The sequence below is a fragment of the Microtus oregoni genome, unplaced genomic scaffold (genome assembly GCF_018167655.1).
Source record: "Microtus oregoni isolate MIOR12 unplaced genomic scaffold, Mior012 000043F_ref0000047, whole genome shotgun sequence".
In the NCBI taxonomy this organism is placed as follows: Eukaryota; Metazoa; Chordata; class Mammalia; order Rodentia; family Cricetidae; genus Microtus; species Microtus oregoni.
The window spans coordinates 5,622,215-5,645,198 of record NW_024543210.1 but is presented as its reverse complement, the minus strand read 5'-3'; positions in this window follow the sequence as shown (position 1 = coordinate 5,645,198).

The window sequence follows — 22,984 nt, the reverse complement described above, 5'->3', positions numbered from 1 at the left end:
ATTTTTTATTTTTATTTATTTTTTTTAATTTATTTATTTATTAAAGATTTCTGTCTCTTCCCAGCCACCGCCTCCCATTTCCCTCCCCCTCCCCCAATTAAGTCCCCCCCCCCCAGCCCAAAAAGCAATCAGAGTTCTCTGTCCTGTGGGAAGTCCAAGGAACCCCCACCTCCATCCAGGTCTAGTAAGTTGAGCATCCAAACTGCCTAGGCACCCACAAAGCCAGTGCGTGCAGTAGGATCAGAAACCCATTGCCATTGTTCTTGAGTTCTCAGTAGTCCTCATTGTCCGCTATGTTCAGAGAGTCCGGTTTTATCCCAGGCTTTTCCAGACCCAGGCCAGCTGGCCTTGGTGAGTTCCCAGTAGAACATCCCCATTGTCTCAGTGTGTGGGTGCACCCCTTGTGGTCCTGAGTTCCTTGCTCGTGCTCTCTCTCCTTCTGCTCCTGATTTGAACCTTGAGATTTCTGTCCGGTGCTCCAATGTGGGTCTCTGTCTCTGTCTCCTTTCATCACCTGATGAAGGTTAATATTCAGGAGGATGCCTATATGTTTTTCTTTGGGTTCTCCTTATTTAGCTTCTCTAGGATCACTAATTATAGGCTCAATGTCCTTGGTTTATGGCTAGAAACCAAATATGAGTGAGTACATCCCATGTTCCTCTTTTTGGGTCTGGCTTACCTCACTCAGGATAGTGTTTTCTATTTCCATCCATTTGCATGCAAAATTCAAGAAGCCCTTGTTTTTTACTGCTGAGGAGTACTCTAATATGTATATATTCCATACTTTCTTCATCCATTCTTCCACTGAAGGGCATCTAGGTTGTTTCCAGGTTCTGGCTATCACAAACAATGCTGCTATGAACATCGTAGAGCATATACTTTTGTTGTATGATAAGGCCTCTCTTGGGTATATTCCCAAGAGTGGTATTGCTGGGTCCAGGGATAAGTTGATCCCGAATTTCCTGAGAAACCGCCACACTGCTTTCCAAAGTGGTTGCACAAGTTTGCATTCCCACCAGCAATGGATGAGTGTACCCCTTTCTCCACAACCTCTCCAACAAAGGCTATCATTGGTGTTTTTGATTTTCGCCATGCTGACAGGTGTAAGATGGTATCTTAAAGTTGTCTTGATTTGCATTTCCCTGATTGCTAAGGAAGTTGAGCATGACCTTAAGTGTCTTTTGGCCATTTGAAGTTCTTCTGTTGAGAATTCTCTGTTCAGCTCAATGCCCCATTTTATAATTGGGTTGATTAGCCTTTTACGGTCTAGTTTCTTGAGATCTTTAAATATTTTGGAGATCAGACCTTTGTCAGTTGCGGGGTTGGTGAAGATCTTCTCCCAGTTAGTGGGTTGCCTTTGTGTCTTAGCGACAGTATCCTTTGCTTTACAGAAGCTTCTCAGTCTCAGGAGGTCCCATTTATTCAATGAGGTCCTTAATGTCTGTGCTGCTGGGGTTATACGTAGGAAGTGGTCTCCTGTGCCCATGTGCTGTAGAGTACTTCCCACTTTCTCTTCTATCAGGTTCTGTGTGTTCGGACTGATATTGAGGTCTTTAATCCATTTGGACTTGAGTTTTGTGCATGGTGATAGATATGGATCTATTTTCATTCTTCTACAGATTGACATCCAGTTTATACCTTAGGTAATGTGGCAGGATACAAGATCAACTCCAAAAAATCAGTGGCCTTCCTATACACTAAGGATAAGGAAACAGAGAGGGAAATTAGGGAAGCATCACCTTTCACAATAGCCACAAATAGCATAAAATATCTTGGGGTAACTCTGACCAAGGATGTGAAAAATCTATTTGACAAGAACTTTAAGTCTTTGAAGAAAGAAATTGAAGAGGACACCAGAAAATGGAAGGATCTCCCTTGATCCTGGATTGGGAGGATCAACATAGTAAAAATGGCAATTCTACCAAAAGCAATCTATAGATTCAATGCAATCCCCATCAAAATCCCATCAAAATTCTTCACAGATCTGGAGAAGACAATAATCAACTTTATATGGAAAAACAAAAAACCCAGGATAGCCAAAACAATCTTATACAACAAAGGATCATCTGGAGGCATTACCATCCCTGACTTCAAACTCTACTACAGAGCTACAGTATTGAAAACAGCTTGGTATTGGCATAAAAACAGAGAAGTTGACCAATGGAATTGAATAGAAGACCCTGACATTAACCCACAAACCTATGAACACCTGATTTTCGATAAAGGAGCTAAAAGTATACAATGGAAAAAAGAGAGCATCTAACACTTTTAAGACTGTCACTTGTCCTTAGCTATCACGAAAACACATATTAAAAACCACTTTAGGATTCTCCTTGACCCAGCGTGGGTCATCTTGACTCAGAATGGCCACCATTAAGGATACAAATGACAATTACTGCCGTTGGGAGGATGGGGACAGGGAACTCTTCTACACTGTTGGTGGAAATGTTAACTAGTCTAACCACCATGGCAGTCAGTCTGGAGGATTCTCAGAAATATGAAAACTCAAACTGCCATGTGACCCAGCTATACCACTTCTGAGCGTGTACAGAAAGGACTCTATGTTTGACTCTATTCACAATATCCAGGAAACGGAATCAGCCTAGACGTCCATCACTAGATGAATGGATAAGGAAAACGCCGTGCACACACACAACAGGATTTTACTCTTCTGAAAGGAAAATGAAAAAAATGAAATCTGCGGGTGAATTGCTGGAACTAGAGAAGTGATAGTGAGTGAGATAGATGACCCAGCCCCCCAAAAGTCAATGCTGCATGGCCTCTCGTGTGGATCAGAGCTTCAATAGTTTAGATATGTGTGGATGTCTGTAAAAATACTGCTGCAAGAATGGCATCATGGTAGGGGAAAACAGGATTTAATGGGGCAGAGAAGGCAGAACACACATGCTGTGAAGGTAAGAGGAGGTGACACCAGAAGGGGTGGGGTTTAAACAGAGATAAGTGGGGAACAGAGACAGAAAGCGGGTTACAGGGAGAGGGATGACTACAACTAAGGATGTATGAGAAGTATAGTAATAAACTTTGCAAGTTTATCAAAGTATATTTGAAAATAAGTCTTTGAACAGAGATGCCAAGTATGGCTAGATACTGATGATTTAGAAACCATAGGTCATTAAATGAAAATCTTAGTGTCAGGTCCAGGGCATCTCCCTAGAAGTTGTTGACCTGGAAATCTCCGGAGACCTCTGGAACCATATAGGTTATAGACATTGTTGTTGACTTTTCACCAAAATGAGATGGTAAGACAATTGCTGAACATATTACATCCTTCGGTTGTAAAATTCAGAGAAACCATACCAAAACTGAGCTAGATGCTCCCTGCTTCTGGCTAGCCTTCATAGCTTTGGAAGTTACTAGAAGGAGCTGGGGAAAAAAGTCAGAAATTCTCTTCCCTGGCTTGCTGCAATAACAATTTGCTAGATAAGAGGTACCTATTGCTATAATAGTCACATGACTTTTATGGGGTAGCCAATTGTTCCTGAGGCCTGACCTAGAGGAGAGAGTTCCTGCCCAGCACTGTGGCCCTTCGTCAGGCCTGTAGCTGAAGAGCTCATCCACGCTAGTGGTAAACCTACTACATTTGTCCTGCTGATTGAACATGTCACCAAGCTGCTTCTTAAATATTCGCTTAAAGCCATAGAGTAGTGCTGTCTGCAACCTTGATCAAATAAACCTCTTTGCAGCATACAGGGGTCAATACAGAGACTCATGGGTAGCTAAGGCATCAACAAGTGACTGTTGGGTACTCAGCATCGAACAGGAAATTCATAGCTCCCCTCGAAGAAGAGGGGCTAGGAAGAACATCGGAGCTGAATGATAGCCATTGCACCTGCAAACTCCCAACTACTCAGGTTTCTCTCAAAGAACCTGAAAGACTAAGCCATATGAAGTCATAGATGAGAGAAGGGCTCATAGGGCCCATGGAGGCCTAAATGAGAATATCCCCCATAGGCTCCTATATTTAAAATCTTGGCCCCCAGTTGGTGGATCTGTTTGGGAAGGTTTAAGGGTCGTGGCCTTGCTGAAGAAGATGTGCCTGTTGAGATAAGCTTCAAGGTTTTGAAAGACTGGCACCGTTCCCAGTGTCTTTCTTTTCTCTGCCTCGTGGTTGCTCTGCCATCATGGACCCCAACCCCCTGGAACCATATTAGTTAAAGCCATATTAATTAAAACCATATTAATTCAAGGTTTTTTTTATAAGTTTCCCTAGGTCATGGTCTTTCATCATAGCAATAGAAAAGTAACTAGGGGTCTCATCCAGCCCAAGGGAGCCAAAGGCAGGAGTGGGCTCCTGAAGAAGGGGAGGTCATTATCTTCTGTGATGCAGTCACTGATGAGGAACCCATACTGCATGCATAGGGTCACAGCTGTGTTCATGGGAGTATCGCTGGATGTGACCCAATGGGTCACAAAGCAAAAGTAACAAAGCAAAAAGACTTCAAAAATGGGATGGCAACTCAGAGCCAAAGAGGTGGGGCAGGGATAAGAAAGTGTGGAGGGATTAAAGTGATGTAATATATATAAAAATGTATAAAAATATAGAAGAATAATTTAGTTTTTAAAACATAAAGACGCCCAAGCTTCCCTGTACCAGCAAAGTGTCCATCGTATGCCCCTGTCACCTGCCAACTGCCTTTCCCTCTTGGGGCTTTCATTAACCTTGCAATGTTGGGAGGTGAATAGACTCACCTTTGTGTTCCAGGGGGGAAACCCTAGCCCCAAGGCTGACACTCCCTGTTTGGATGGCAGGACAGGATTCTGTCCTAGACCTGTGTGATTCTGAAGCTCCCAGCCCCTTGGAGGAAAGAGAGACACAGAGAAGGCAGAATCAGCACCCTCTGTGCTTGGGGAGACTACAAGGAACCAATCCTGAGCTTAGCAAGCAAACCACAGACATGAGTTCTGCCCAGAGGAAAGTCATGGTTGTGTGGAAGCAAACTGTGCCATGGTAGAGGAACTAGAGTAAGGACGGGGCAGGCAGACGCTTCTCTGAGACGGCATCAGAAGCTAGCATCATCATAATGAAAGACACAACTGCTTGACAGCACTGTTTAAACATGGGGACTCACTGGGCTGCAGAGAGAAGTTAGTGGATAACATGACTCTCTCACACACACACTGCATGAGGACCAGAGTTCAGATCCCAGAATCTACATAAAAAGCTGACATGGCAGAGTGTGCCTGCGATCCCCACATTGGGGAGGTGGAGGCAGGAGGCTTCCTGAAGCCTATTGGCCAGGAGGTCTAACTGAAAGGCCAAGCTCTAGGTTCAGTGAGAGACCCTGTCTCAAAAAGTAAGGCAGAGAGCTATTAAGGTCAACCTCTGGCAGCCACAAAAACAAACATATACACAAACTGCACACATGGCGACACACATGACAAGGGAGAGTTGGCTGGAAAAATCCATCCAACATCAACTTTCAGTCTCTACATACATGTACACACACATGAACAGGCCTACATGCACACGTGCGCATGCACGCGCACACACACCTTGGAGAGCCCTTTGTCCTGTCCTGTGTCCTCTCAGAGCCGCCTGCCTTCCATAGCACAGCACAGCCAAGGGCAGACCTCACAAGGGCACCTTCCTCCATCTTGGTTTTACTTCTCCACACAGCTTTCTCGTTTCATCTTCATCAGTGTAGGGCATCCAGTGTCTGAGTTGGAAAAATAGCTGCTTTCGCTGAGCTGGCTGCAGGCCAAGGGGCTCGCCTCCAGCCAACTGGAAGCTGCTGGGCTTAGGGCAGAGAAGAAAGAAGGAGGCATAGAATGGTATCTCTCCCAAATCGGATGTGCTGAGGCAAAAAGACAGCTCTTGACTGGGAAGAGCGTTTATCTGTTATGAACATTTTCCATTCTTAGTGATAATTGAGGTTTTTCATAGGCAGCTCTCACTAAAAGCCTAGCGCCTCGTGAGCTCCCACCTCACCCCTCCAAATGCAATTAGAGAGGTTAATCAAACTCTACTGCAAGAGGAACACCAGCCAGGCTGGCTTTTGCATTTTTCAATCTAGAATCATTTGGGGACATTTTAATTGTTAGTTGGTTTATTTATTGAACTTGGGCTTAAAAGAAAAATAAACAGCAAAGAGGCAAGAGGTAGCTAGGCGCGCGAGAAGTCGATGTGTGCGATTTAATCGACTCTGTCCTTGTTAGCTCCCTCGGTTGCTAGATTCCAATGAATTCAAATTTCAGCTGTGTCTCTCAACATCACATATTTACATCTTCCATCTATTATGGTATTTCAAATAAGATTGTTATGAAATTGCCCCAACTTTGGGCAACTGTAGATCATAAAGTAGGAAGATTATTGCATTACAGGAGAGAGGCCGTATCTCATTTAAAACACATAAGCACATAATTTCATAGATGTATATCTGTAGCTGGATATATATCTATGAACAATGAAATTGCCCCAAAATTAAAAGCCTCTGGCTATATATTTGTAAACACAATCAGATCACGATCCAATAAAGGGCCTCTTTTGAATTAATGTGAACCACACGCACTTCCAGTCACTACATTTATAACTCCTCTCCTAAGCACCCCACTACTTCTTCTTTGTCTCCACAGAACAGAGTTAGGTGTGCTGTGGATGCTCTGGGCTTCCTTTAGCCAGTGGTCAGTCATTCTTGTTCATAAAACGAGAAAATGGTGTCAAAAAATGTGAAAAAATCCAACAAAAGAAAAGCAGGATTCCACACCTCCTGAAGAGGGAGTCCCGTCTAATTTCTCATAATCTGTGGTAGGAAGCATTTGAATTTAAAAAAAAAAATCACTTCACTTGATTTTGTGCTTCCGCTAATGCAAATAGAAGCTGGCTTGTAAGCATAAAAGGGTGGTGACTTTAGATGCTCCTGGAAGACAGAGACCATTCCTCTGATTCAGACCATTTAAAGCAAAATTCCCAGATGACCACCTTTCTGGTATGGTTCACCCATCCACTGCGGTTGTTTCCGTGAGGACAGTCATTCCTTCCACAAACCCAGCCACATCTCCAGAGCATGGAAACATTCAGATTGTGCTGAGGAATACCCAGGGAGGGCTCTTGGGAAGTGTCTACACGGAGCAAGAGGCTGGGTACTCTTCTCTGCTTAGGAAGGCTGCTGTTTCCAAATGCCTCAGGGTCATACAGTCCCATGGGACCAAGCCAAGTAGGACTCAGAAGAGGACTGATTGTCTTATTGCACTCCCAAGGTCCATGGTGGTTGGATTTAGCTGTGGCTGGGTCCAGGAGCCCCAACAACTCAATGGTAAGTCACACAGAGACTGCCTCACCCTTTGGCCTTGTCTCGGGATCTCTGTGGTAGGCCTTAAAAAAGGTTTGCTGAGGCCATCTCTACCAGAGCAGGGTCACTGAAAACCAGTGTCATCACAATACATTGTGTGTATGAAATTGTTGAAAAACGTACAATTTTGAAAAAGGAAACTGAGTCCGTGCATATTAATTATAGCAGAAAAGGCCCTCTAGTTTGTTCTGAGAGAGTCACTATGCATCCCTGAATGAGCCAAAGTGACCAGGTCATGTGGAGATGGCTGAGTTCGTGGAATAATGTAAACCCCATCCAAAAGGAACAGATGGCAAGAGCACCTATCAGGGATGAAGCTGGTGACATCCCTCCAAGGGTAAAGGTGCTTACTGTAAAAGCCTGGTGACCTAAGTTGGCTCTCTTGAGTCCACATATAGGTGGAAAGAGAGAACCAGTTTCATCAGATTGTTTTCTGACCTACACATACACACACTATGGCTTATACACACACACACACACACACTAAAATAATTTTTAAGATTTTATTTCCATTCATGTGCGTATGAGGAGGTCAAAAGATGCGTTGGTTGTGAGGCTAGAGTTAGAGGCAGTTCTGAGGTTCCAGTCATGGGTGCTAGGAACTGAACTCAGGTCCTCTGCAAGAGTACTTCCAATAATCAGTGAGCTATGTCTCCAGATCCAAAATCAAGTAATTTTTCTCTAGAATAAAAAAGATTAGAGGGTAAAGAGATGACCCCGTGGTTAGAAGTACTGACTGCTCCTGCAGAAAGCCTGAGTTCGGGTCCCAAGAACCACATGAGGCAGCTCACAACCACCTAACTTCATCTCCAGGGAGTGTGATGCCCTGCTCCAGCCTCTGTGGGCACTGCTTGAGCATGCACACACACACACGCACACACGCACACACACACACACACACACACACACACACACACACACACAAGCAAACACCAAGTCCATGATTTAAAAATAAATAATAAAAAATTGAAAAGAACATAGTGTTGTTGGGGTTTCACAAGTAACAAACCACTTCTTTAAGAAAACCGTCTATTCCTGGCACCCTCCGCCCTACACATTCTAGATCTTGCTGGAAAACTCTGGCTTAGAACTGCACTCCTTCTGAAAGCTCTTTGAATTTCCATGAACTAACGGTTCCTAATTGATACAACGGGTGCAGTATTGCCTTTCTGGTAGACCGACATACAATGAGAATCGATTTACTAAGTTTGGGTAAAGACCATTACACACTCCTAGATTTAGGGGTGCCTCGCTGTTATGGGAGAACATGAACAGTAAAGTCTTCCTGATGGTTATGGGACGGGCACCAAACAGACAGCATCCCGCCAGCATCCATGTGTACCACACGTGTCTAACAACTCCCAAAGAAAGAGACACTAGGATCTATTCCACCACCCTCTACAGTTAATGACCATGCGTATCACATAGGCCTAATGCATTACTACTCCACCGTCCATCCCTATGCTCCCCAGATTTAAAAGACAAAAACAAATGAAGAAAGGGACAGAGTTTTCCCTGAAAATTCACGGGCATTGCAATATGCGTATTTCTGCATGTTGGCCAATATTTCTAGAATATTTATCTCCAATGTACAATATAGTTTGTCTTAAAACTCTCAAAACATTCCTTTTGTCCTTTCATTGCCAAGCATTTGTCCTCTGGCCTTGACTCTAGCTTCAGAAGGTCATAAGGCAATTTTGGCAACTTTGACTCTTCTATACCTTAAATTGTGTGTCTCTTCTGCACAGTTGTTGGAAGAAATTCATTTCTTCCTCTTGGGATTCAGCTTCTTTGAAGAAGTACACGTGAGTGTCACTTTCTGGGTCGCATTTCCTTTGAGGCAGCCTTCATTTCAATCAAGGTTTCTTCCCTTAACTCGTGTAATATTTTTCTGTATCACTTATCCCAATCTCTTTATAAAGAACACCAGCCATCTTGCTTATATCTGTTGTCTATCTATTATAACCATGTCAGCTTCATAATAGTTTTATAACAACATATGTTGGAAGTGGAGGAATATTTCCAGTTGACATAAAGCTTTCAAGATGTTAATTGATCTCTCTGGGGTAGAATTAAGGATCCCAAATGTCTTCTAATATGTAAGAATCTGGCTTTTTATTAACTTTGTTGTTCTGAGGACAGCAAGACCTTCTAGACTCAGTCTGGCCAGTAGGTCCTTCCCCACATTCTCTAACACATTGATTCTGGTTCTAAGGTGGGAGTGGCTCACTTGGTTTAGTCTTTACACCTTCACTATCCCTGCACTATGTCATATCAAACTGAGTTTCCAGGGGAACATGGCCCGTTCCCCATTCAAGTCCTAGACGGCTTCATTGCAACCCATGGCTTCTTAAAGATGCCTTTTCTCCAGAATACTTGCTTTAGTCAAGACTTTTAGTAAAGAAGAGTTGTGCTTTGGTTGTGAGTGTCTGAAATTGACTTGTACAGGTTAGAGAGTAAGAAGTTCTCCTTCCCCCTCTTAAGGGCATGGCAGACATGAGTTGATGAATCCAAGTCTTGTTTGACAAAGAAAATCGTAGAAGTAAAGCCCCAAGGCCTGGAAGAAGTGTTTGTTTCAGTCAGACTTTCTTCTGTTCTGTCATGTAATATTTTTCTTGATTATTTTTGTTCTGCTCTCCTTGTAAAGAACACTGATAATCTCTCTTATTTCTCTTTCTGCCTGCCTAGTGCAAAAAAGTACATCACTTTCATAATCATTTTATATCAGCATATATTAAAAAGGGGGTGTTGTGTCTTGGGTTGAGTTCCAGGCCTCTATGCCCACCTCTTTTATCTTTACATTCAAAGGAGAATGGAAGACATACGGAGACAAAACTGACACACAGAGTGTGACCAGATGGTGATGGATGTAGGGGGCCAATGAGGCTGTGTGTGTGGATTCTCCTGGACCTCTCTTCATGGCCATCTTCCTGCACAGGTGTAGGTGATGTCTCTGGAGTGAAGGAATGAGAAGCTCCCATGGAGGTTTCATCGCTGACTATAGAGGGAACAGGGTGTTTGTGCCTGTGATTCGTGTTAGAGAACATGAGTCGTGGAGGTAGCAGGGGGATTCAGGTATTATTTCCCTCTATTAGTGGAGGTGTACCATTTTCCTCTTCGAGACTCAGATCTCCAGAGAAAATGAAATGGCAACAGCACCCTTAACAGTCTGCCACTGATGTACTCTATGGAGGAAAATCTACTCTCTAAAATTAAAATGCTCATTCCTGCTGGGAGAGGGTTCAATGTGGGATGTGCTTATGGTGCAAGTGTGAGGACTTGAGTGTAGATTCTTAGCAGCCATGTACAGCAAGGTTTGGAGAAACTATGACCCCAGAGCTTCGGGAGACAGGTACATCCCAGGACATCACAGGCTAGCTGAGATGGTGCTCTTCGGGTTTTGTGAGAGACCCTATCTCAAAAACAAGATGGGGAGCAAGAGAAGAAGATACTCAAAGTTGATGCCAAACCTACACACACACATAGACACACACGCAGATACACATATACACAGACACACACAGATACACACATACACAGACACACAGAGAGATGACACACAGAAGACACATACACAGATGACAAACAATACATAGACACACACACACGCAGATACACATATACACAGACACACAGATACACACATACACAGACACATACACATAGACACACGCAGATACACACATACACAGACACATACACATAGACACACACGCAGATACACATATACACAGACACAGATACACACATACACAGACACATACACATAGACACACACGCAGATACACATACACACAGACACACACAGATACACACATACACAGACACACAGAGAGACACATACACAGATAACACGCATACACAGAGATGCACACAGCTATACACATGAATAGACACACAGAGTTAGACACAAACACACAGAGACATGTACATACACCAACACACACAGACACAGACACACAGTCACAGACAGAAATGACAGACAGAAAGAAAAACACACACACACACACACACATACTGCTTACCCATTTTCTTGAGTGTCAATCAGGCCTTCTCCTATCTGTCCATCTATGTCCCTCAACACAGGAAGACTGTAAACAAAACATGCTCAGGGTGGCTGGATAGCAAGAACATGGATGATTCTAATTTACTTTATGTGGTTTTAAATTCCCCCACTTTCCTGGAAGAAAAAGAACATGTGTTATTTATACTAACCAGGGAAAGCACAAGTCTTACAGAAACCCTGATCTTGCAGGGTGATTGTGGGATGGCTGAGCCGGGCAAGGGAGTAAAGGGCCAGCAACACACAGCCCGGCCTCCCTCCAACTCAGGGGCCATGACCTCCATCTCCATCCTAGGCTTTTGCCCACTTTGAGCCTTCACATCTCACCTGTGGAGGGGGACAATGCTGATAGGGGGTTGGTGCCTGGATATTTAATGGGGTGATCTACTTTAATGCCTGCTTCAGGGCTATGCACACAGTAGTCTCCTCCAACATCAGATTCTTAGCCTCAATGGAAAATTCTAGCTGGATCGTCCACAAACTTGCGAGGTTCAGACCAAAACTGTAGCCAAGAACTTCTGGACAGCGCTGTACACTTGGAGTGGGAAAATTGGAATCACTTGTCTCTGACCTCCAGGAGATATTATAGGCCTTGTGCCCAGCCTCGGCTGCTACCAGGGCTCTCCTTACAATTTTACCAACTCCTCAGCATGGCTGTAAAACTCTGAAGATATTTGAGAGGGCCCAGCCTCCAGCCTTCATGCCACATGAAAGCGACTCCAATCCCTGTCCTACTTAGCTGCAATCAGTCCTGCAGGAAACAGGCAGGAGAGGGAGGAGACTGGAGGACAACGAAAGTCCACTGCACAGATCTCTGCTGGGTTGAAGCAGTCTGTGGGTCTGCGACTGTACTAGGTTTTCTAGGGACCCCATCAAGGAGAGCACATAGTAGACACTCAGTAAATGGTGACTGTCTGAGTCTTAGGATCTTCGGGTAAAATCAGGGTGAGGTGTTGGGTAGGGTGGCGGGGATGGGGAGCTCTGGAAGTTGAATCTTACTATTTGAAAATTTTAGCCTTCTCCCCGTGCCCAAGGTTGTATAAAGTTGGCTCGGGTCCAGCTCAGCAGTGGAGGGAAGCAGACCCCCACCTCTGTCCCAACCCCAGGCACAAATCCATTCTACCTCCCAGCCAAGAGAAGACATTTCCGGAGGCTTGAGAGAGCCTGTTTGGAGGTGTACTCATAAGTTCCTTAAGCCAAGTTCCCCAAATCAGGGCACTGAGTGAATAACACCCGACCTGCTTCCCTGAACCCTTTCCTTTTAAAAAAAAATTTCCTTTAAGTTCAATGTGTGTTTGAATTCGGGGAAACACGAACCACATGTTTTTAATCCATCGACACTTAAATCATCAAAATGTTGGAGGCCGACAGTTTGGAGGCCAGCAGGAATGCTGGAGCCTTTTAAAGACTTTCTTCTAGGTCTCTAGCAATCAGGAAGTAGCCTTTTTTTCCAGAAGAAAACTGAATTTCACCTCCAAAGAGGCTGCTGCACTCTTCCCACCTCAGCACCCTCGGAGGCCACTGGGACTTAGAGCTTGGCAAGAGACAAGGTTGGGACAGTTGCACAGATGATATTTGCTATTCAAGAAGGCCCCTGTTTTCCGCCCACCGTGGGCTGCCGCAAGGACCCCAGTGACACAAAGAAAGGGGGGGGGGCTTGGCAGAGGAAGGATTAGTAAGTGAAATTCTCAACACCAAGAACCCCAGAGAGACATGGAGAGGAAGGAGAGGCTGGCTTCCACATGCCTGAGAGTCACTGCTCACCTGACCCCTGCACCCCAGGTTGTTGCAGTTAGGGTTCTTTCCCTTGACAGTTACTGTAACTATCTGTATCCCAAGGTCATGGGCAGGGGTAACACTGTCAGCTGCTCTGCAACTCAGAAGAGCAAATGTAAATAAATAAATGTCAAAGACTCCCTGGGAGGATCACAGAGGGCTCCCTGGAGGAAGAGTGGGAGGAAGGAGGAAATATTCAGGAAGATGGACAGGTGGTTAGACAGTAAGTGTGTCGCAGGAGGTACCCTGAACTCGAAGTACTCCCAGCCAAACAGAACCCTAACTTAGTTTGTTCAGATCCTGCCCCTGATAGGTAGCATCTCTATATTCCAAGGTCCTGGGCAGAGTCACTCTGTAACTCAGAGGAAACAAATGTAAACTAATAAGAGTCACACAGTCCTCGAGGAGCCTGGGAGATACAGAGTTTCATGTTGAGCATATCCTAGGCTCAACTATTTGACAGGCTCTGACTCTGACATCAACCGCCATAGCCTCTATGCTATGAATTAGCAACCAGAGAAAGCGGGTACAGCTGATGGTGGGATGTCCCACTGTCACACCCGGTAACCTCCTCCTGTGTGTCTCAAAGCAGGGTGAGAATGGAGAGACACCCACCCCATCACCTTTAATCCGAGAGCAGGAGATCCCAGCTCTATGGCGAGGAGGCACCAGAGGGGAGAGCGTGGTTGCTATGGGTGCTGAGTTTGGGAGAAAGCCTAGTGGCAGAGAGCATTGCCTAGCTCATATGATGGCCTGTGTACGATCTTCAGTTCCAGAAAAAAGCAGACGCTATTGGTGCTGGCATGGAGGTCTATAGGACTAGTGCTTCCGCATCCACCCACCCCACTTCCTCCTCTTCTCTCCCCAGCAGCCAGGGCAGTGCGGTGCAGGTATAGGTGCATTCTCATAAACGTCCTGGAGCCAGAGTGGGTAGGTCTCAGCTCTGGTTCCATCGTGTGCAGATAGTGAGGTTCCTCAACAGCTCTGTCTTTTCCAGTCCTCTGCTGTAAAATCAGGGTAGGAGGACCTCACACAGGCTGCTGTGTCCAGTCGGCGGGGCCCCCCTCCATGTGTTGATTATTTCACAGTCCTTTATGTGAACCCAAGGAGTAACAGCAACTTCAATCATATACAAAACAGCCCCATGCCCCATGAAGATTGACTGTGTCTTCCCCTCTCTTCACTGCCCTCTTTCCCACCATGGTCTTCATCAGAAAGGAACAGAGATGATCAAGAAAACAGGTCTACCCACTATGTGAGCCCAGAGGAAAGGACGGTTGAAGCCCAGGTTCAGGTGGCTCATGAAAAGCAGCAGGCACACAGAGCATGGTGGAGCACAGAGACCTGCAGCCGAGCTTCACCTTCCAAGGAAGGGTCCCCAAGCCCCTGCTCCTGGAACCAGGAGAGCAATGACCTTGGTGCCAAGTTACCCAGTGGGGGGCTTCAAGCGTTTGACCATTCAGATCAGATCTACACAGGTAAGGGAACAAAGAGGTGCGGAGACCAATCCACTGGCCACTTCCTCCTCAGTGACTAAGGGTTTTCCCATGAGCTACACCTCCAGTGAGTCGGTGAAGAGATGGAGGGAGAGGGGAGACAGGGAGATGCCTAGGACAGCATAAGAAAGGGAGGAGACAAACAGACAGGGAACAGGGGCCAGCAGGAATACCATTCGGGGAGCTCGGGAATTGGAAAAAACTGAAGCCACTCTTTCCCAAAACCAGTCAACTCTTTACCCTGCATACATCAGCTACCTTGCTCATGGGATTCCTGACCAAGAAACCCTTCTCCACACTCCTTAAGGGTCACTGTCACTCAGCCCTCTGGAGCCCAAGGAGCGCTCCTGACATGTGGCAGGTGACACAAACTGTCTTGGGACTAGAAAGAGGGACACTTGCAGAGTTGGGGGAGGCATGGGTCACAGTCTTGCCCAGATGGCTCTGAACTAGATTGTCCTGAACATCAATAGTAAACAAGATGTCTTATTTTCATTGTGCCTCCATCTATCCATCAGAACATGGGGAATGATAAAAGCACAAGCTCTGAGGGTACCTAAAATACAAACACTGAGCTCACAAGTGTGGATGAATAAAGTAAAACAAGGAAGCGCGGTGCTCACAGTCTGAAGGGTCGCCCTTCTACGCTCACCCCCACCACCACTGGGAAAACAGTAGAGGACTGTAATCGGTACTATTTTGTATACCATCAGAGTCAACTTAATGTAACTTTCAGCCTATTCTTTGCAGAAAGACACTGGTAGTTCCAGACCAGGAAGACCAAATGTGTTACCTCATCCACACTGGGAAAAGTTCCCTGTTTTTTAAGCCTGAGTTTCCTCGCTGATCTGTTATGTGTGTTGCCCAGAGGAGTCACACTGGAGACTCAGAAAGCATGGAGAGCAGGGCAATGGCTGTTTGGAGAGGACTGGAAAGCCTCAAAGGCATCCCCCATCCCGAGCTTATCCAAGATGCCCCAGCCTCTGAAGGTCACTCTAGGGTCAGGAAACAGCTAAAGACCTTGGACACTTGTGAGTGAGAAGATGAGAAGATGCTCATCAAACAGGGCTGGATGATCAATCAACAAAAGGCTGGGATTGATCAGAAAAGCTTTCCTCCCTACCCAGCCTGGAAAATCACCCTTGTTTTATAACTTGGCCTGCCTTCCCAGTGAAGGAACTAGGAACAAGTTCAGTCCTGAGCCGTGTGGACATGCTATTTACCATCTGAGCTTCTGGGACAGTCCCCTTGTTCCCTTAGAGTAAGCCGGGTGAAACATCCAAGGGCAAAGACATGAAAAAAACGTGTAATACAATTGCAAAGTCAAGAAGCACTGAGTGCAAATCCATCTTTCCCTGCTCCAAGGCGGAGGCTCAGTTATTCCTCCCACACTTCATGAGAAGCAGACACTGGCCTCCCTGTGGGGCAGCCGCGGGGCGTGGGGAGGGGAAACTAAAGGTAAGCTAGACAGAGTCCCCACCCATCCCCCACGCACAGCTTGGAAGCAAGAGCTTAACTAGGGGTACAGGGCCTCCCAGATAGGGTTGATGCTCTTGTCCAGGGGGTTGGCAGCCAGCTTAGGCGTTTCCAGGAAAAAAAATAGGGAGCCCAGCTCCAGGCCATGGAAAGCTCCTGCCCCAGTGTTGAGTCAGTTCTGAGTCATGAGCTGAAAGCCCGCCTTTGCCGTAATTAATACGGGACTGATGACAACTGATTCTCACCCGGTGGAGGAGGCTATCTCAGGTAACTAGGCATAACCTCATGTATTGGTAATGTGCCCTTTGTGCGGCATCTCTGGCTGCCATATCCAGGCCCGGCCTCCAAAAACAACACCAACACTAACCAACAAGATTTGCTTGATTTCAAAGGCTCTTCCTCCCCCTGCAAGCATTTTCAGTGTGAAAAGCTAAATACACAAAGGTCTCTAATTGGTTTGCTCTGATCCTCTGACTTGGTCCTCTCTGGGAAAGTATGCATTCAAAGGCCAGTGAGCGCCTGTGTGTCATGGTGGCTCTGCCCCATGGTTCTGCTTCATGAAGCCCTCTGAGTCTGCGGTCCGCGGGCTGCAGGGAGGCTGAGTCATCTGATAACCTATGTGTTTCTTCATCCCCCTCGTTGCAGCTACTTGGCCCAGCTATTTGGCCCTGCTGGACTCAGCTTGGACAGGCCATAAGCTGAGATGGGTGGTGGTTAGTCCCTCTGATCACCTTTCCCAGACCTGGCTCATCAGCCCCCGTTTATCCAGAAAGCTGAGAGAGAAACAGAATGAGAGTGGTTCCATATCTCCCAGCCTGATGTTCCAGGCCCCCAAATTCCTTGCTGTGCCTGGTGCCCCTCCACTGGCCAAGCAACACTTCCTGCTTCCCTGAGACACAGGAGCGAGTCCTGTCTCCACAGAGGCCAGGGACACTCCTGTTATAGTGCTACTTGCACAACGCGTGTTTCCCTTGCCAGGCCCCTGACTAACTGTGGCCCCACCATCCAGGCCCTGCCCCAACTGCTGGACTCTCCCGAGAGATGTTCTAGGGTTCCCACGACTCAGGCTGCTCTCCCAGGACAGCACTATGTTCCTTGCCACGCCAGATGTTGCAATGCCCAGGCGGATGAAGCAAGAGGGACAATAGGTGCCAGGGCAGCATTTCTACAGGAGCTCCAGAGAAACTGCTAAAAGCCAGAATTCCCAGGGGCTCTCCGGTTCTCTGCCTTCCTCTTCCTTCTGCATCCAGAGCCCCGGCGTTTTAACTCTCACCATCTCTATAGAGACTAGGAAGACAATCTAGGTTTACTAAAGAGCTACGGGGGCCGGTTGGGATGCCAGAGCTTTTGCTGCAGTATCTGAGGGTATGGGTCAGTGACTGACAGTCTAAGGTCAAAGTCAAAGCTTCCCGGGCCAGTCGTGACAGCAACACGGGCTAACTGCTGGCTAGCTAGTGCCGTACAGGATCTGCACACTGGAAGGGCACAGCACACATAGTCTTCCTTACCAGCTCATGAAGCAGGCGCCTCGTTATCCTTGTTCTACATTCAGGCAGACTGAGATGTAGAGAAGACTAAGGTCCTGCCCTTGGCCATGCAGGGGGCTATTGTCTGAAGGAAGAGAGGGGACACCTGGTGTGTCCCCCCCCCCCCAACCTGGCTTTGCTGTCGGTTCAGCCTTTTGCCTCTGTAATAAACTTCAACTTTCCATCTGTGACATGAAACCACCACGTCTTCCTTTTGGTGAATGAGAACACAAGGGCCTTCCAGGTACCCAGGGGCTCTCCCTGTTCCTCAGCTATTCACATGTGTGCTCCACACTAGGTCTGTCACACCCATGTAGCAGGTCGAGCAGAGTGGCTGTTGTAAGAACAAGGTGATTCTATAAGTCTACATCTAAGGACAAGGCTAGATTTCATCCACAGCGACTAGAGGCACCCTTCAGGAGGAGTCTCCCCTCAGCTACATCCCTCACCTCAGGACCCAGGGCACACTGCGGAAGAGTAAGTCACTCTCGGGTTTACCAGCTCTTTCGTTACTCAGTTCCTAATTTAATAAACCGGAATGTCATCATCATACTCCGTTACCTTCAAAACGACAACAGTCAGGCCTGACAGTCCAACCACTCCAGAGGCTGAGGCAAAAGGATAACAAGTTAAAAGCTAGCCCCGGCAAAATTGTAAGGAGTCTGTCTCAAAATAAAAAGTCAGCATCGGGCGGGGGGGATACAGCTCAGTGGTGGAGCTCTTGCCTAGCGCACACAAGGTGCTGGGCTTAGGCTCCAAGAGTGAAAAAGAAAGCAACAAACAAACAACAGAAACTCTTACCGAGATCTCTGAAGTGTCTGATGGGAAAATCCTCAAACACTACTGCTTACATGAACTCATTCATTCATTCACTTCATTAATTTACCAGTTTCCTCACAGATAAGCAAATTCCTGTGTGAATTTGTCCTACAACCAAGAGCTTATGAGTCAGCAGGTGCAGACAGAGCCCATCCTCCCTGTGGACATAACTGTGGAGATCTTCTGGCTGCAGGGTGGATATTCGGAGCCACTGAGACCCCAGCCAATGATGGCCAGATCCTGTTGGCTTAACAAGAGGTCACCATGCTTGGACTCTCCCTGCTTAGCAAAGGGAACCAGATGGGACCAGGAGCACCCTCAGCACTCAAGAAAGTCAGTCCTGCAGGCAAAGACGGAACCTTCTCAGACCAAAGAGACCCTAACAGGGTAGGGGAAAACTAGCTAGAGTCTGGGGCTTGGGGACGACTAAACTCGGAAGCTGGGGCAGGGGACGGGAGAGGGCTGCCTTAGTCCGGCTTCTGTCGCTGATAAGCACTATGACCAAAAGCAAACTGGAGAAGAGAGGGTTTCTTTCCTCCTGCAGCTCATAGCCTGTCGTAAAGGGAAGTTGGGAAGAAATTCAAGCGAGACAGGAGCCTGGAAGTAGGAACAGAAGCAGAGACCAAGGAGGAAGGCTGCTTACTGGCTTGCTCCCTAGGACTTGTTCAACCTGCTTTTGTATAACACCCAGGACCACCTGCCGAGGGGTGGTACCACCCACAGAGGGCTGGACTCTCCCATGTCAATCATTAATGAACGAAATACCACATAGACTCGCCTACAGGCAGTCTGATGGACGGACACATTTTCTCAACTGATGGTCCTCTTCTCAGATGACTCTAGCTTGTGTCAAGTTGACACAAATAAATAAACAAACAAATACATACATACATACCCGGAACAGGAACAGAAAGAAGAGACACACACACAAAAAAAATGGCAGGAGCATGAACCAAGTAGGGCAGGAGGGCAGGGTGTGGAGAGACAGGGAGGAGGCAGAAGGCGGGGATGGGGCCTGGGCACAGGGCTGCAGATGAGGATGAGGTGGGAAAGGTGGAGGCCGAGCTCAGGTTGGGGCACGTTGACTTTGAGCTTGAGGGTGGGACATGCAGATGTCACTTCTTGCCAAGAGTGGAAAGGAAATGTGGGACAATAGCCCCAGATAGACATCAGAGCTGAGGACCAAGAATGTGGCTCCACCCTGGGCCAGAGCCCGGACTGGTGGCATCATATCCCTTGGGGCAGGAATCAGGACAGAAGATCAGAGAGTGACAGAAAGAGAGCTTTGGGGAGCCACCAGGTGACTTCATTGCTGCATGGGGCTGTGCTACGAACTAGAGAAAACAAGCTAGCGTTTTCCCCATCCCATTCCAGATGCGGGCAGTGCCCCACCCCCACTGCCACAACCTAAAGTGTGTTCAGATATGACCGCACATACCCAGGGAGTGGAGCAACAATGTCCTGGATGGACCACTGTCCTGTAAAAGAAGCCCCCAAGTCGCTCACTAACACAGATATAAGTGTGTCACAGGCATCAAGAGCCAACTCTGCCCCCAGTCACTGCTTGGCTTCCTAGCCAGGAAGCCCTTCCAGGGTTCCACTGTAGAATGGACAACACTCAGAACACCAGCAGGGAACAGGAGCTCCAACCCACATTGTAGGTGGAGAGGAGGCCAGGCCTGTCCTCAGCAGGGTCAGAGCCATGCAACCCCGCTGTTAGCAGGCTGGAGTCCTGGCCCGGGTGACTCAGCTGGTCGGGATGCTGGGGCTTGCACAAGAGGGTGGAGAAGGGCGAAGTAGGAGTGGGACTCCATCCGGGCAGCAGGCTGTGAGCTGATGGGAGCTCTGACTAACGGAGGAGTTTTCCCTTCCTAGAAGTCTTCGTCTCCAGGGACAATTGCACAGTGGGAGTTAAGGGGAGATCCCCAGCCTCCGAGGTCCTTGTTCTGTTTCTCTGCTGGCAGCCCAGAGCTGGGAAGTACCCACCCTAATGAGGTGGGCAGCAGCCACAGTCATCAGAGCCACTCTTGGGAAATTCCTAAACCAAGCCCATACCATCCCAGAGCAGCTGTTTCTCAAGAAACAATAGCTGATGTGGACAGGAAGTACTGACCAATGACAGAGTCAGGCCCAATTGCGCAATCTTCTCCAGGTGTAGCTCAAGCCCCAGGAAGTAAAGACCAGAGAGGCCAAGCCCGGTTGCTGATAGTCCTACAGGTCATGGCATGCCTCCAGGGCAGGAATCATATTCTCCTGCCAGCTTTCTCCACCCTACATTACAGAGGACGCTGAGGGAAAGCCGCTCTACCCCCAGCTAAAGCCCACCACAGTGCCATCGAGGCAGCCCCACCTGACATCTGGGCCAGCTTCCTTGCCAGGCAGAGCAGGTGGGAAAGAGGCCATTGGGTAGCCTGGCCAATGGATCCAGTCAAGAGCAGCATTCCAGTCATTAAAAGCCATTAAGGTGGCTAGGCTCTGAGGTCAGATAAGCAAGATAAACGGTGCAGGGAACTAGTTCTACCTTCTTCTACAACTGCTTCCGACTTGTCTAAGCCAAGCACCCTGACAGCCAGACTCCCAGAAGCCTGCCACTAGCCTGGGGGGCTCTACCAAGACCCAAGAGCGGTGCCCAGCAGTCAGCTCCCTCGAGACACTCCGCAGCATCTTTCCAAGAGCTGTTGGAGAGTCAGCTTGTTTGGAGAGTATCAGACGGTCATGATAAAAAAAAAAAATTAAAAGGCCCACCCAAAGAAAAGTCATGAGGTCACTCAGCTCTGAGAAGGAAGTTGAGACCTCTCGAGCCGACAGGCAGGTGGGGATGAGTGCTCATCTGTGGGACGCATCTCTCTGGGTCATATGTGCCATCCTCCTGTCACCACCTGGAGACACGGGCCACCAAGGTGCAGAAATCCGGCCTTAGCAATAGTGGCTTTTCTCTGTGCTCCACAGCCAAGCATCTTAGCGTGCCATCTTTAATCCTCACGAGCAGCCCTGTAAAGGAAATACGATAGTCCTGATCATAAACGAGACACAGAGTTGGAACGACTTGCCTGGGGTCACAGCGAGTAAAGTGCAGGAACCCATTGGGCCAGCATCTGCCCTTCCCACAGCTCCAAGCTTTCTCCCCGTCTGCCAGGCCCTCTGGGAGCAGCCGCAGACCTCACAGGGAGCCACTGACTGCTTCTCCACAGAACATGTCAACGAGTGAGTGGAGGAGAAAATGAGCCGGAAAGTTTAAATTTCGGATTTTGAATTTTCAAAGATGAATCTCAGGTAAGGCTCAGGGGTCGGGATGAAACCATCTCTCAGGCTTTGTAACTCAGTGAAAATGATCTTTAAATCTTGTTTTGACTTTTGACCCGGTCTTAGTATGAGGAAAATATTTTAATTGAAGACTTATCCCTAAGCCTACTTTCCTTCCTTAAAGGAAGAGGGCCTCTCATGGTGTAAGCATAGCACTATCAGCAAGCTGACCTTCTGAAGCAGACAAATGAGCACAATGAGTTAGTATTGCAGGGAGAGCCTGAGGCTCAGAGTAGTTATGTGACTTGCCTGAAGATGCACAGCACCACGACAAGAGAGTCAAGAGCCAGGACCATGATTCTGACTGTCCCCTTGGCCCACCACCTGGCTTTCTCCCTTGAAGTAGACAATCTCCAAGTAGGGTCACCCTCCACAGTTTGGAGACGCTCTTCTCCAACATGACAGGGAAGGAGAGATTCAGAATCAATTAGCAGAGATCAAGAACCCCAAGTCTCCAGCCCACTTGTATTTGTTATTTCAAAACACTAAATAAAATTATCTCCCGTGTTTTTTGATGTTAGCTTCATTTTCAGCAGCAGGTAGAAATGAGGGCTGAGGATAGGGAATGAGGTTTTTCAATATTAAAAGCCACAAGACCCAACTTAGTGTCTTCAACCCAGCTCAACCTCCAGCCCAGGCAGTTGGCCTCTGATGGGGCAGGGGCAGGGGAGGGGCATCAGGCTGCCTCCTGTGCAAAGATCTAGCTCCCCTCAATCTGAGGGGTGGGAATCCACTGTCCACACCATCCCTCTCCCTGGCCCTTTCTCCCCAGGACCTGCAAAGACAAGCATCAGAGCCTAGGAGTCCCAGCCCTGAGGCCAGCCTGCAGCCTTCAGGGGAGTCCTTGGCCAGCAGCCATCCAGCCCCACGCCAGGGCTACCCCCGCCCCCCATGTGCAGCCGGCCTTGCTTAGCCAATTCTCGGCCCTGATCCTGAGCAGACAATCCTCTTGTGTTTTCCCACCTTCCCACTCTGACTGCCAGAGGCCAGCCCAGTCTTGGAGATGTTGAATAGGCCATTTGTTGGGAGATCAAAGGGCCACCTGCGGGAAGCGCCTCACTGCCTGGAGCAGGCCCAGGCCGCATCCTCCCTGCCTGCCAGTCCGGGGCTTTTCCAAACAGCCCACCTTGGCTGGGGAGTCTCGCCACCCCACCTACTCCTCACCCTCCCTTCCAAACACCACCTAAACATCGGCCTCAGGTACTACTGCTCTCT